The sequence below is a fragment of the Schistocerca serialis genome, chromosome 6 (assembly GCF_023864345.2).
Source record: "Schistocerca serialis cubense isolate TAMUIC-IGC-003099 chromosome 6, iqSchSeri2.2, whole genome shotgun sequence".
Taxonomy (NCBI): Eukaryota; Metazoa; Arthropoda; class Insecta; order Orthoptera; family Acrididae; genus Schistocerca; species Schistocerca serialis.
In genome coordinates this window covers 687,992,029-688,006,033 of record NC_064643.1, presented here as the reverse complement: position 1 = coordinate 688,006,033, position 14,005 = coordinate 687,992,029, and positions in this window count along the sequence as shown.

Genomic DNA, 14,005 nt, shown 5'->3' with positions numbered 1-14,005 from the left:
CGTGCTGTTGCGAGCCCGGCTCTCCGCCGCCATCCAATCTCGGCAGATAGGATTCCTGCTTGCCTGCTTTCGCACCGGCGGCAGAGTGTCCACGCATTTACCCGCAACACATAGCCGGTAGCGACTCCCGCGGTGCTACGCCGCTTTGCTTGTGGAACACGTCGCCCCGTGGAAGCTCTCTCGCGGCGGTTTGTGCTCACTGCCGCTGTTACGCAAAGTGCTTCTCTTATCCTTAAACGGCCCTAGCCCTCGGCCGTACCGTCACCTTGTTTCTGGAGCCCTGTTCAGAGCCCTATTCAGTGCGGAGCCAAACAGCGAAAGCTTTTCGTGATAAATTCGTCGTTCATCAGAAATGACCGAATAGCCAAATAATCGCATTCAAGAGCACTACCGCGGAGTCAAAAGCTTAGACCACGCAATACAGCACTACACACGAAATTTGATTCTATATGGAATGTGTACATTTACATCTACATGAATATCGTGAACTTAACTATTTAGTGCCCGGCAGTGGGTCACTGAACAATCTTCAGACTCTTTTCCAACTTTTCCATTCTCGTACAGCGTTCAGGGAAAACGAACGCTTAAATATTTGGTTCAAATGGCTATGAGCAGTATGGGACTTAACATCTGATGTCAACAGTCCCCTAGAACTTAGAACTATTTAAACCTAACCAACCTAAGGACATCACACACATCCATGACCGAGGCGAGATTCGAACCTGCTACCGCAGCGGTCGCGCGGTTACAGACTGAAGCGCCTAGAACCGCTCGGCCACATCGATCGGCGCTTAAATCTTTCTATGAGAACTCTGATTTCTCTTATTTTATTACGATGATCATTTCAGCCTACGTAGGTGGGCACGAACAAAATGGTTTAGCGTTAGGAGGTGAAAGTTGGAGGCTGAAATTACGTCATCAGATCTCGCCTAAACGAAAAACGCTTTTTTTTATAATGATTGTCACCCGAAATTGCATATTGTACCCGTGACACTATCTGCCCTATCTCCCGATAATAGAAAAACGAATTGCCCTCCCTGGAACTTTTTCGATTTCCGACGTCAGTCGTTTGTGATGCGGATCCCATACCGTGCAGCAATACTCCAGAGGAGGATGCAGAATGCTGATGAAGGTAGTTTTAGAGCATGTATTTGACCTTTTGTACCTTGTAAGTGTCCTGCCAATACAATTCAGTCTTTGGTTCGCCCAAGTGAGACGGTATTGCAGAGGCACGCAATTTGATTGGTAGGTTTTTGTGATGAACGGTGTCAAAAGCCTTCTGGTCAACCAGAAACGCGCGTTGAATTTGAGATCTGTCGACAGCACTCGTAACTTTGTGTGAATAAAGAGCTAGCTCTTTTTCACAAAAACGACACTTTCTGAATCAGTGTTTCCTGTTTGTCAATAGATCGTTTTCTTGGGGGTAATTCATAATGTTTCAACCTGCTGCAAATCGACGTCAGTAATATGGACCTATAAGTCATCGGACTAACCCCGTTTCCTTTCTTGAGTAGAGGTCAGACCTGCACAATTTTCTGGTCTTTAGATACGGAGCTATTGTATCAGTATACCCTGAAAATATTCTAAATGGTGTACGGTGTGGACTAGAAGAATTGTGTTTATTAAGAGACGCAAGTTACTTCAACACACTGAGTGTATCTACTTACAAGTTACAAGATACAAGGAAAGGAAAGAAGTACGGATATTAATTATTTCACTTATGCAGTGATGTACTATTGATAATTAGCATCGTCGTGGTCTTGAGATGTACCCTGTGATATGTTTACAACTATGAAAATGCCCGTGTTTAAATTGAAATACAGGATCACCAAAAGCCGTCCGCTGTGGCCGTGCGGTTATAGGCGCTACAGTCCGGAACCGCGGGACTGCTACGGCCGCAGGTTCGAATCCTGCATCGGGCATGGATGTGTATGATGTTCTTAGGTTAGTCAGGTTTAAGTAGTTCTAAGTTCTAGGGGACTGATGACCTAAGGTGTTAAGTCCCATAGTGCTCAGAGCCATTTGATCACCAAAACTATATTTTGAAAACTGGGGAAGCTAGCTAATACCACAAAAAGAAAAAAATGTACATACAAAAACACATAAGCAAATAAGGGAAGCGTAATATGTGAAAGGAAAATACAGTCTGTACAAAAAATGTTGGGAAACAATTTTTTCGTGACGAGACTGCACACCGCAGCGCGCATGCTTCATGGTGGGGTGTGTGAGCATCAACACGAGCCAAGCGCCAATCGCCCGCGTGGGTTGGTTCAGGCGAGGTCTTGTTTTCAATGGATCCCTCTCGAGTGACTCGGCGCAAGAGCAAAATCCAGTGAATGGTTGGATAGCGGTACGCCATGAAATTTATGCTGGATTAGGGAAATCGGGTACAGAGACGTTGACCATGATCGCAAACTGTTCAAGAACGAAAGCACGTCACAAACTGCAGTTTGTGAAACAAGAACTTCAAATAAGGGCGAGAGAGTGTGCAAGACGAGCCGAGAGCAACATGGCCGTTGACGTCAGTAACCGACGACATTGTACAACCTGCACATAAAGTGCTGAATGCAGACCCCTCTCTTAAGTGTGCACATGTTCGCAGATACAACTGGCATTGATAAGATGACAGTGCACGCCATTATCACTGAAGATTAGGCGGTGCGAAAGACCTGAGCTAAATTTGTCCCGAAGAACTTGACGCGCGACCAAAAGCAGAGGCGGGGGTCTCCTTACAAACACCTTCCGCAACGCGCTGAAGAAGACCCCGGGATTTTGGACAATGTAATCACTGCAGTCTTGGATATTCGAATACGACTCGGAAACAGAGCAGCAAAGTTACGGACAGCACACTGCAGCATCACGTCGATCAAAAAAGGCTCGAATAAACGAATCCAGAGTGAATTGGCTCTGAGCACTATGGGACTTAACATCTATGGTCATCAGTCCCCTAGAACTTAGAACTACCTAAACCTAACTAACCTAAGGACAGCACACAACACCCAGCCATCACGAGGCAGAGAAAATCCCTGACCCCGCCGGGAATCGAAACCGGGAACCCGGGCGTGGGAAGCGAGAACGCTACCGCACGACCACGAGATGCGGGCTATCCAGAGTGAAAACCAGGCTCATCGTTTTCTTGCGGAGAAGGGGTGGTCTATTACGAATATTTTCCTGAGGGGCAGACGGTGAATCGTGTTTTTTACCTAGATGAGCTAAGAAGACTGAAGAGAAGGTTCAACTGGATGAGACCGGCCATCTCCGGAAATTGGAAACTGCATCACGACAATGCAGCCATCGACACCTGCTCCAAGGTCACCAACTACCTGACGGAAAACGGCATCACGATGATTCCCCAACCTGACACCAGCAGACTATTTCCTATTCGCAAAGTGAAATCCACCCGCAATGAACACCACCATCTGGCCCTAAGTGGGGTCAAAAGAACACGCAAGCGTATCCCTAAGAACCTTCCGGGATACACCTACCAGGGAGCCGTCAAGCCGTAGAAAAGCAGCTGCCGAAAGTGTGTCTTACTTCTGAAGAATTTAGACGTATTGTAGTAATATCTCAAACTAATCTATTTTTACAAAGCTTTGTCCGATACTTTTTATACAAATCCTATATTAATCTACAAGCAAAGAAGGAAACCATGATAATGCAAGAAGAATGTCACAGAACACTCAAGACCTACGTCGAAACAAGTTCCTTTGTAACAAATGACATTCTCTCACAATTATTGCGTGCAAGATAGATGAGACAGGTGAAATATCCACAGACCTCAAAAAAACGTAATAATTCCAATTTAAGACCAGGCAGGTGCTGAGGAGTGCGAGGCTAGATGAAGAAGAAACAGGAATTAAAATAGCTGGAATAAATGTAAACAGCCTCAGGTACGCGGATGATACGATCCTATTGGCAGAAAGTGAAGAAGAATTGAGAACACTCTTACTGAAGGTGAAAGGCGAAAGTGAAAAGGCCGGTCTTATGCTGAATGTGAAGTAAACGAAAACATATCCTACCTATTCGTGGTATATTGCAGGAGAAACCATGGAGGTAGTGACCACATTCAGATATCTCGGCTCCCAGATGTCTGCTGATGGCGACTGCAGCCATGAAATCCGGAGACGCCTGTTGCTCGGTAAACAGGCGATGTCAAACCTTGACGAGGTTATAAGGTCCAGAGATATAACACTAGCAACAAAGATCCGTATTGTGAGGGCTATGGTCTTTCCAGTTGTGATGTATGGATGTGAGACCTGGACCATTAGAAAGGCAGAACGGCGAAGAATTGACTCCTTCGAATTGTGGTGTTTGAGGAAACTTCTTAGAGTTCCATGGACTGCAAAGAGAACCAACGGATCAATATTGGAGCAAATAAAAGCAGACTTCTCCCTGGAAGGTCTAATGTTAGAACAAAAGCTGACCTACTTTGGACACACAATGCGAAGGCATGCCTCGCTGGAAAAAACATTAATTCTGGGGAAGATTGAAGGAACTAGAAGAACAGGACGTCAGAGGATGAGATGGATCGATGGCATCACAGAAGCAATGTGTTCCAGCCTGGAAGGTCTACGGGAGAAAGTGCAAGACAGGAAAAAGTGGCGTGATTTGGTTCATGGGGTCACGAAGAGTCGGAACCGACTAAACGAATAGAGAGGGAGAGAGAGAGAGAGAGAGAGAGAGAGAGAGAGAGAGGTGCTGACCAAACTCTCAATCTATTACGTCATAGTTGAAATATACTGACATGAGCTATTTGCAGAAAAATGAAAAAAACAACTGATAGAAAACTACCTCAGGGATCATCGATTTGCGCTCCGAAGAAATGAACGAAATCGAGAGGCAGCACTAGCCTTACGACGTTTGTCAGAAGGTAGCCTGAACAAAGGCAAACGTCAGTTTGCAGCATTTGTAAATTTACATTTAAATTCTGGCAATATTGACTGGAAAATTTTTGTGGTGAGTTCCTATGCGACCAAAGTGCTGAGGTCATCGGCCCCTAGGCTCACACACTACTTAACCTAACTTATACTAACTTATTCTAAGGACAACACACACACACACACACACACACACACACACACACACGCACGCCCGAGGGAGGACTCGAACCTCCGAAGAGGGGAGCCGCGCGAACCATGGCAAGGCGCCTAGACTGCGCGACTGCTGCCCGCGCTATATTGACTAGAATGCACTCTTCAAAAATTCTGGAGGAAGCAGTAAAAAAAGTACAGGGAATCTTAATACAACTTGAACAGAAACCAGGCTGAAATTATAATAGGTGAATGACTCGAAACGGAATGGCAGCTGTGAAGGGAAAATGGCAGGCTTGTACTTCTTCTCCGATATTACTCAGTATGCTCGTCAAGCAAGCAGCGAAGAAAACCACGCTGAAATTTGGAAAGAGAATTTAATTTCAGCAAGAGAATATAAAACTTTCAGGTTTTCCAGTGACACTGTACTCCTGTAAGAGACAGTGAAGGACCTGGAAGATCAGTTGGACGGCATCGATAAGGTCTTAAAAAGAGGTTTTAAAAACATCAACAAAATCGAAACAGTGGTAATGAAATGTAGTCCAATTGGATCAGATGATGGGGAGGGAATTTCGTTAGGAATAAGGAACTAAGATTAGTACATCAGTTTTACTATTTGGATAGGAAAATAAATGAAGATGACTGAAGTAGAGAGGATACAAAGTATACACAGGTAATCGTAGCAAAGTCGTTTCGGACAAAATGGCAATTTGTTAGCGTTGGAAAAAGAAAGTATTACGAAGAGCTTCTTGAGGTGGTTGTCTGGAGTGAAACATGGATGATATAGAAGTCACTCAAGAAGAGAACAAACTGTTCTCAAAAGTAGTGCTACAAAAGAGTACTGAGAGTTAGAGTGATAGATCGAATAATTAACGAGGTAATGGTGATTCTACCCCCCATGGTGACTCTACCCCCCATGAACCATGGACCTTGCCGTTGGTGGGGAGGCTTGCGTGCCTCAACGATACAGATGGCCGTACCGTAGGTGCAACAACAACGGAGGGGTATCTGTTGAGAGGCCAGACAAACATGTGGTTCCTGAAGAGGGGCAGCAGCCTTTTCAGTAGTTGCAGGGGCAACAGTCTCGATGATTGACTGATCTGGCCTTGTAACATTAACCAAAACGGCCTTGCTGTGCTGGTACTGCGAACGGCTGAAAGCAAGGGGAAACTACAGCCGTAATTTTTCCCGAGGACATGCAGCTTTATTGTATGATTAAATGATGATGGCGTCCTCTTGGGTAAAATATTCCGGAGGTAAAGTAGTCCCCCATTCGGATCTCCGGGCGGGGACTACTCAAGAGGACTCGTTATCAGGAGAAAGAAAAGTGGCGTTCTACGGATCGGAGCGTGGAATGTCAGATCCCTTAATCGGGCAGGTAGGTTAGAAAATTTAAAAAGGGAAATGGATAGGTTAAAGTTAGATATAGTGGGAATTAGTGAAGTTCGGTGGCAGGAGGAACAAGACTTTTGGTCAGGTGATTACAGGGTTATAAATACAAAATCAAATAGGGGTAATGCAGGAGTAGGTTTAATAATGAATAAAAAAATAGGAGCGCGGGTTAGCTACTACAAACAGCATAGTGAACGCATTATTGTGGCCAAGATAGACACAAAGCCCGTGCCTACTACAGTAGTACAAGTTTATATGCCAACTAGCTCTGCAGATGATGAAGAAATAGATGAAATGTATGACGAGATAAAAGAAATTATTCAGGTAATGAAGGGAGACGAAAATTTAATAGTAATGGGTGACTGGAATTCGTCAGTAGGAAAAGGGAGAGAAGGAAACATAGTAGGTGAATATGGATTGGGGGGAAGAAATGAAAGAGGAAGTCGCCTGGTAGAATTTTGCACAGAGCATAACTTAATCATAGCTAACACTTGGTTCAAGAATCATAAAAGAAGGTTGTATACCTGGAAGAATCCTGGAGATACTAGTAGGTATCAGATAGATTATATAATGGTAAGACAGAGATTTAGGAACCAGGTTTTAAATTGTAAGACATTTCCAGGGGCAGATGTGGACTCTGACCACAATCTATTGGTTATGACCTGTAGATTAAAACTGAAGAAACTGCAAAAAGGTGGGAATTTAAGGAGATGGGACCTGGATAAACTGAAAGAACCAGAGATTGTACAGAGTTTCAGGGAGAGCATAAGGGAACAATTGACAGGAATGGGGGAAAGAAATACAGTGGAAGAAGAATGGGTAGCTTTGAGGGATGAAGTAGTGAAGGCAGCAGAGGATCAAGTAGGTAAAAAGGCGAGGGCTAATAGAAATCCTTGGGTAACAGAAGAAATATTGAATTTAATTGATGAAAGGAGAAAATATAAAAATGCAGTAAATGAAGCAGGCAAAAAGGAATACAAACGTCTCAAAAATGAGATCGACAGGAAGTGCAAAATGGCTAAGCTGGGATGGCTAGAGGACAAATGTAACGATGTAGAGGCTTATCTCACTGGGGGTAAGAAAGATACTGCCTACAGGAAAATTAAAGAGACCTTTGGAGAAAAGAGAACCACTTGTATGAATATCAAGAGCTCAGATGGCAACCCAGTTCTAAGCAAAGAAGGGAAGGCAGAAAGGTGGAAGGAGTATATAGAGGGTTTATACAAGGGCGATGTACTTCAGGACAATATTATGGAAATGGAAGAGGATGTAGATGAAGACGAAATGGGAGATAAGATACTGCGTGAAGAGTTTGACAGAGCACTGAAAGACCTGAGTCGAAACAAGGCCCCGGGTGTAGACAACATTCCATTAGAACTACTGACGGCCTTGGGAGAGCCAGTCATGACAATACTCTACCATCTGGTGAGCAAGATGTATGAGACAGGTGAAATACCCTCAGACTTCAAGAAGAATATAATAATTTCAATCCCAAAGGAAGCAAGTGTTGACAGATGTGAAAATTACCGAACTATCAGTTTAATAAGTCACAGCTGCAAAATACTACCGCGAATTCTTTACAGACGAATGGAAAAACTGGTAGAAACGGACCTCGGGGAAGATCAGTTTGGATTCCGTAGAAATGTTGGAACACGTGAGGCAATACTAACCTTACGGCTTATCTTAGAAGAAAGATTAAGAAAAGGCAAACCTACGTTTCTAGCATTTGTAGACTTAGAGAAAGCTTTTGACAATGTTAACTGGAATGCTCTCTTTCAAATTCTGAAGGTGGCAGGTATAAAATACAGGGAGCGAAAGGCTATTCACAATTTGTACAGAAATCAGATGGCAGTTTTAAGAATCGAGGGGCATGAAAGGGAAGCAGTGGTTGGGAAGGGAGTAAGACAGGGTTGTAGCCTCTCCCCGATGTTATTCAATCTGTATATTGAGCAAGCAGTAAAGGAAACAAAAGAAAAATTTGGAGTAGGTATTAAAATCCATGGAGAAGAAATAAAAACTTTGAGGTTCGCCGATGACATTGTAATTCTGTCAGAGACAGCAAAGGACTTGGAAGAGCAGTTTAACGGAATGGACAGTGTCTTGAAAGGAGGATATAAGATGAACATCAACAAAATCAAAACGAGGATAATGGAATGTAGTCAAATTAAATCGCGTGATGCTGAGGGAATTAGATTAGGAAATGAGACACTTAAAGTAGTAAAGGAGTTTTGCTATTCAGGGAGTAAAATAACTGATGATGGTCGAAGTAAAGAGGATATAAAATGTAGACTGGCAATGGCAAGGAAATCGTTTCTGAAGAAGAGAAATTTGTTAACGTCGAATATAGATTTAAGTGTCAGGAAGTCGTTTCTGAAAGTATTTGTATGGAGTGTAGCCATGTATGGAAGTGAAACATGGACGATAACTAGTTTGGACAAGAAGAGAATAGAAGCTTCCGAAATGTGGTGCTACAGAAGAATGCTGAAGATAAGGTGGGTAGATCACGTAACTAATGAGGAGGTATTGAATAGGATTGGGGAGAAGAGAAGTTCGTGGCACAGTTTGACTAGAAGAAGGGATCGGTTGGTAGGACATGTTTTGAGGCATCAAGGGCTCACAAATTTAGCATTGGAGGGCAGCATGGAGGGTAAAAATCGTAGAGGGAGACCAAGAGATGAATACACTAAGCAGATTCAGAAGGATGTAGGTTGCAGTAGGTACTGGGAGATGAAGAAGCTTGCACAGGATAGAGTAGCATGGAGAGCTGCATCAAACCAGTCTCAGGACTGAAGACCACAACAACAACAACATGGTGATTCTAACTGGGCATATAAAGGAACTTAATAATTTTCCTTATTGATAAATATATAGATAATTATTCGACTCTAATACCAAAGATTCATTTGAAAAGTGTTTAACACTGATGGACTAAGTAAGATTTACGCTCTTCTTTTATTAGTAATAGTTACTTTTCGTTGTTATCATATCCTAGTGATAAGACGTGCTGTGTAGTTACTAATGAAGTTGTGCTAAATAATGAAAGCATCTTCCGAAACAAAACGACTTTCCCACTTACGATACCATGCATCCCAGCTCCTGTAATCTGGAAGAGTAATATTACTGTAATTTTGTATGGAGAATTTAGATGCAGGCGACGATCTTCACGACGGCGCTGCTCAACAAGAGAGGTACGTGAATGCGTTCATATATTTCACTTCATGGCAGCGAGCGTCAATTTCAATATGTAGGTTATATTTGCCGCGACATTCAGAACCTACAATCTTTTTTTAAATTTAATTACGGAATCCGATTATTTTCTTTCTTGGATGAATAAATGCATTTTAACCACAATTATTTTGACCCAGGCCACGAGGAATGGCAGTACTTAGAACGTACGTGCCTCTATTCCCATCGTACGTTCGCATACAACTGAGTGTGTACCGACTTAACTATACTCATGAACCATTTCCTTTATAGTATTCATAGTATGAACGACTGACTCGCGAATGTATGTGCCCTCTTATTTTGTGTAGTTTGTTGGGTGTATTCCTTAATGAAGTTACTTTTAATATTCAGTGGCTTAGTTTCAACAATTGACCTTTGCCTCCATCGCATTTCAAAATTACGACACCAGCTGAATGACAGGATCTTTGTTTCAAAACGAAAATAGTACACATTATAAGTTTAAATATTTAAATAATTTTTTCCATCCATTGTTATGACTACAACCAATTGTTTGCGTTACATGTTACGCCAATATCGTATCAGACAAGAAAATTACTACCAAAATCAGTCCATAAAATTCATAAATACATATCCTAAAGTTTGGGAAAGAAGTACGTTTTATAAAATTAAAAATAAAATGTACTGCCAAGAAAACAGACTGGCAAAAGAAGATACGTGAGGTAGGAGCAACAGCACTCCTACGCTTTTGGTTGATAGTAAAAGTAGGCTAGCTTTTAATTTTCCCACCACCCACTGCGTAGAATCCATTAATTTTTCCAATTTTATTACAAGAGGATATATCACAAGATGGCGGATCATTTTCATTGATTGCGCGCGTAGAAGTCACTTATCAGTTTTCTATTTCACCAGAGACGTATTTTACTACACGGAATGTCACGAACGAGCACGACGTCATCTGTGATTTGTTTACATATAGTACGAGCCGCAGTAGTAGTGAAGTTCAGCTGCACACAGTTTTACGTCTATATATAACTTTGTTGAAACAAACCAAAACGATGGATAATTCATCCAATGAGGAATAAGTTGCTCAACCCATGCCTAACACAGAAGCAGAAAACATTGCAGGTACTGATAACGCAATCGCAGGGACTAGTGGTGCTCAATCACAAGCGACAGACAACAATCTGTCAATTTCGGAAACTGTTCCAGATTCCGCAAATGTACAAGGTCCAGTAAAGCCAGACAGTATGCAGATGTTTAGAGTAATGCTGACAGATGTGATGTCACAGTTTGTAACTCAGATAACAGACCAAATGAATACACAGATAGGAAGTGTCACAGCACAGATAAGCAATGTCACTACACAGGTGGATAATGTCAGAACGCAGATAGGGGATGTAACAGCCCGAATGAATACACAGATAGGAAATGTCACTACACAGGTAGACTACGTCACAACACAAGTATGGAGTGTAATCGTTCAAATGGACAAGCTAGCCAGTGATGTAAAAAAAACCTTACTGATATGCACAATAACCTAACAACACAACTGACACAACTAAAATGAGAGGTAGCGGATCAGGGAATAGAAGTGGTACATGAAGTTTTAAATTCCATGAATCAGGAAATTGATAATTTGAAAAGCACACTTAAGAATGTGCCAGATCAGACACGTAAGTTAACTGAAATTTTCAATTCCATGAGTGTGCAGGAAGCCGAGCTCAATACAAAAATGCAGGAAGCCGTAAATCAAGTTGAAAACATGAGAAAACAGCAAAAACAGCAGTTTCAGGACTTTATAGAAGAAAGACACACACATGAATCGTACTCTAGAAACAGAGTTACAAAAAGCAATAAGTAACACAATGGAATATGTATACACTACACAGAACACATCTGTAGTTAAACTACAAACTGACATAGGCCAGATACAGAAAATTTTAACACAGGACTTAACAGGCTGGTATAATCAAATAGTCGACAGGAAACTTCGCACAATGAAAGAACGACACCAAGACGCTGAATAAGAACTTGACAAGATATTCACAGCTAAGACCGATAGTGCTATTAGTGACTACCCTACCCAGAATGTACATGTGTGTTCACGAAATTATGAGATGTATGGTACCAACGACACCGTGATGAAAGAAAGAAATAGCAGGTAGTTGAACCCATTTTGTCATCAGTTCTGTTGGAAGAGACTCTTATAAAACACTGGAAATTTCAAGTGTTCATCCCTGGAATAAAGTCTGTGCATCCGTTAATTTTCATAAAGTCATTCAAAAATGTATTGCCTAAAACGTGGTCGGAACAGCAAAAGATACAATATGTTACGGGTACATCCAAGGTGATGGAAATGTCAGAAACTTGTCAGACATTAAAAAAGTTTGAAAATGTGTTTCCTTCAGACTACTGTTCAAATCGTGTTCAGCAGGGATTAATAAAAGCCCTGCTCGGCCTGGAACAATGTAATCCAAAATTTGGATCATTGAGAAAGTATTTTGAGAAATATTTAAACAAGACGAATTTCTGGGATGAGCCAGTGACACATATTGACGTCCTTCTGAAAGCTAAACTACCGCTTAATGTTCAGGAAAAGCTAGCACAAGTGCCTGAAAGCAATTTGGATATTTTCTATCTGTCTTGGACTCTATTTACTTCGTTATGAAGATGCAAGACAGAGCCGCACCAACCAAAATAATGTCGGTAGCAGTGGTGGCAGCCAGCCTTCGCCGCTCCAGTCGCACTACGGCGTCAACCACGTAGCGTGCTCGGCTGAGTCGCGAACTACTTTTGTCGATTCCACCACAGCAGCGCAGAATGCCAGGCCCGAGTTTGGGAGGCAATTTTAACAATAACTTTGACCGAAATTTTAACCCAGGGTACAAAAAGAAAAGAAAAAAATGGTTAGAGAAACTTCTCTTGCTATTCCGGTAACCAGAAACGAAATTGGAATAGAAACAACAACAGGAATCAGTGGGGTAACGCTTGCAGTAATTTTCAGCCTCAGTTTAACAACAACACGGCTGACCCACGAAATGTACAGTGGCAGTACCCGATTAGTAATCATCAGTCCCAAGGGCAAAGTAACATAACTCCTATAAAATCAGGGCAGAATCATTATCGGAAAGTGCAAGAAAGGAACAACGGGTTGGGAGTGAATATTGTAGAAGTGGCAAACAAAACACCTACAAACAGCAATAATGGGGAGTTAAACTAAATGTGGCCTTATTATGCTCCCCAGTGTTGGCCATGAATAGTCGTGGGGGCGATCCATGTTACCAACGGTAGTAATTTGCTAAGCTATAAGGATGAAGCGGACATGCGTGATTTGTTGACCAATGAAGAAGAACCACATTTGTATGAAGAGGATGGCATAGTGAAAAATAGTTTACAGGCTATAGTAGGAAAAATACTCAGTCATATCCTTCTGGATAATGGTGCAAAAATTAGTGTGATGCCGAAAGCATTCTTTAAATAGATTGACAGCCACACAGCTTTTCCGAAATATCCGCTGCAGAATTGCAGGATATTAGGAGCCATAGGTGGAAAATCTAAACCAATTTCGGACAAACCATGATCGAAATCCAAATTGAAGATATTGTTTTTCAGTCAGTTTTCCTAGTGGTAGAGAGGCTGACGGGACGGTCTATTTACGGTATGGATTTATTAATGGTAAAGTGTCCAATAATTGACCTAGAAACTGGGAAGTGTCATCTGTTTATTAATGTAATGTAGATATAATAGTCAAAATTAGGGACGGCAACCCTTGTCAAGCTATACACATCCAAATTTTAAAAAAGTTAATACATTTCGATGCCATGACTCGAACTGTGGTATCAACAAGTATAGCAACACGAATTTGAAAATAAAATATCGGAATGCACAGAAATCTCTCCGCAACAAAAGGACGAACTTAGAGGTGTACTGTTACGTTATGTACGCGTGTTCGACAAGAAACCTGGAGTTATTAGAACGTGTCAATATCGCATGGATGTCTGGCTCCAATACACGTTCTATAAAAACACTTACTCCATAGCATGATCGCAAAAAGAGGCGGCGGCCCAGGAGATAAAAAGGATGCTCTCATGGAGTATTATAAAGACCCCTTTATCGCCATATTGCAGTCCGCTACTGGCAGTAAAGAGAGCAGATAATTCGGCGAGACTTGTCCTCGATGCCAGGAAGATCAACAAAATTCAAAAGACAGAAGAACAATTACAGCGGTTTCATGGAGTACAATATTTAACTAGTGTTGAGCTCCGTAGTTGATACTGGCAGATTGCTTTATTACCTGAAAGTAGGAAATACGCAGAAATCATATTTGCAGGTAGGTCCTACCAATATTACTTTTTGCCCCTTGGGTCAAATGTGAGTGCTGGGGTTTTCATTACTGC